Source organism: Camelus ferus, chromosome 33, assembly GCF_009834535.1.
Source record: "Camelus ferus isolate YT-003-E chromosome 33, BCGSAC_Cfer_1.0, whole genome shotgun sequence".
Classification (NCBI taxonomy): Eukaryota; Metazoa; Chordata; class Mammalia; order Artiodactyla; family Camelidae; genus Camelus; species Camelus ferus.
Genome location: NC_045728.1, coordinates 4,307,853 through 4,309,958, shown reverse-complemented (window position 1 = coordinate 4,309,958; position 2,106 = coordinate 4,307,853).

Below are 2,106 nucleotides of genomic sequence, written 5' to 3'. Positions count from 1 at the left end.
GTCGTCCACAGCACCCAGGGCAGTGGAGGCTGCTCGGGTGGGAGATGCAAAGAGGCCACATCGGTCCCTACCCCCTCCCCGCCCCCTGCAGCCCCCCGGGTGCAAATCTCCCTCTGTGCAGGGCTCCGCTCCAAGGAGTCCAGCTGGGTGCATCTGGCTGGGGAGATTAAATTATTTTTGAATTCCTAACTGAATGTTCTTTTAATGGAAACTTAATGACAGGCATTGAAATAGATTTCCTCCATAACCCCTCCTCCCGCGGCGCCCCCCCCGCGCGGCCCTGTGCGGCGCGCGGCTCCCGATAACCTTTCTTCCCTACCCCTGGACTTTTATCTCCCCCGCGACAAACAGCCCTTGCTGGACAGAAAGAGGAAATTCCAGTCATTGTTCTCAAACTTCTGGCTTCCAAAATAAAATGTTCTATCTCCCCTGTCAAGCTTTGATTGACATACACTTCCTGTAACGGGACAACGGCCCAGGGGCGGGGCCAGGGCCTCATTTGCATTCTGTGCCTCCGAGGTTTTCACATCGTTGCTTCTGGACCAGGCAGGAGCCCCCCAGGCTCCTCACAGAGCCTCCCTGACGAAGACCCATCTCCCGCTGGATGAAAGCTCCCCAAGAAGGCACCTCCTCAGCTGCTGCCACAACCCACCCGGGAAGTTCTTTGCTGTCCGTGGAGAGAGACGGCCGTGCTAAGCGTCTCACTTCTTAGATTTGGCAGCTTCAAAGCTTTTCCTTCCACCCTTTCCCTCTTGAGGAATGAATTTTTAGACAGTCTCCCACATCTTAACTCTAAGTCCTGGAAGGTTAAAACAGGGTTCAGACTCTCCAAGCCAAAAACCCCCAGAACTACAGAGCTAAACATGCAATTCATGGGGAGTTGGTACCAAAGGAAACTCTGAATAGGGTGAAGCACCATGGGATATGGTTTTCCTTGGAAGGGGTAGGAAGTGTTCAATTGCTTTAAAAATAACTGAATGGTAGAGGATAATACAGCACACCTGTAGCAAGAGCAGTCCTGACGTGGTCAAGTTTATTCCCCAAGTTGGAATAAAAAGCCTGCCTTGAGCGTTGGCCTCAAATAGTACGAAGTTGGCCTTCTGGAAACTTCTGTTTCCCTTTTATTTTATTTACTCACTGAGTTCCTTGTGGGTACCCTCTCTCTCCAAATGTCTGGGGTTCTTATGATGCTTTGAGGTGCCAGCCATTCCTCAGGACTATGGGATGGCACCTGCAGGGCCTCATTTCCTCAGGGCTTTGTTGGCTGTTAGCATGTTAACAGTTGCTAGAGGATCAATGAGAATCTGTATTAAAAATTAGACTTCAAGTGGCAGACTGCCTTAATCTTAATATTTGGAAGCCAGCAGTCTTCCCTCAATAACCAGAAAGAAATGCCATTCACAAAGATTCCAGTTGCTCTGCTCTCTTACTAATCAAGAGGAATGGATTACCTGTGATAATTCTGCTGACCATGCCAGCCATCCCCGAGCCTTCTGCTAAAGATCAGAACAGGCCAGACAGTAGGGTTCTGACCCTTCAGTTCAATAAAGCAACTACAGAGCCATAAACCCTCAGGACAGTGGGCCAGCAGAGAACGCTAGCTCCCTCCGGCTTGTTGACCCCTGATTTCCTTTAGCTTTGTCAGTAGGTTAAATGGCGATGCCGACACACTTACAGGCACAGAGCAGTCTCCCATGTGGGCCAGTGTGTCCACAGTCGCGACCGCTGACAAAGCGTGCAACTCCGAACCCGTCAGACTCCTCACTCGTCTTTGTCAGAAGGACCAGGTGTGTTTGTAGATCTGTATACACTCAACCCCAGGCCTGGGAAAACGAGGCCATTGGTACCCACAACTGCAGCCGTGGCCACATGATGTGCCAAGACTCACACCGGAGTGTTTTGACAGAGCTGCGTGGGAAGGGGCCTGGCTGAGCCGGGTCCCGCCCTCCTGCGGACAGTGGAGCCAAGATGACGTGTGCACTCTGTTTGCCGTCTTCCCACCCCTCCCACCTCTCCCAAGAGGAAGTCCACCCTCCACAAGAGGATTTTCACCAGTTGATCTGTCACAGTTAATGCACAATGACTGACACCTTGGGCAAGAACGTG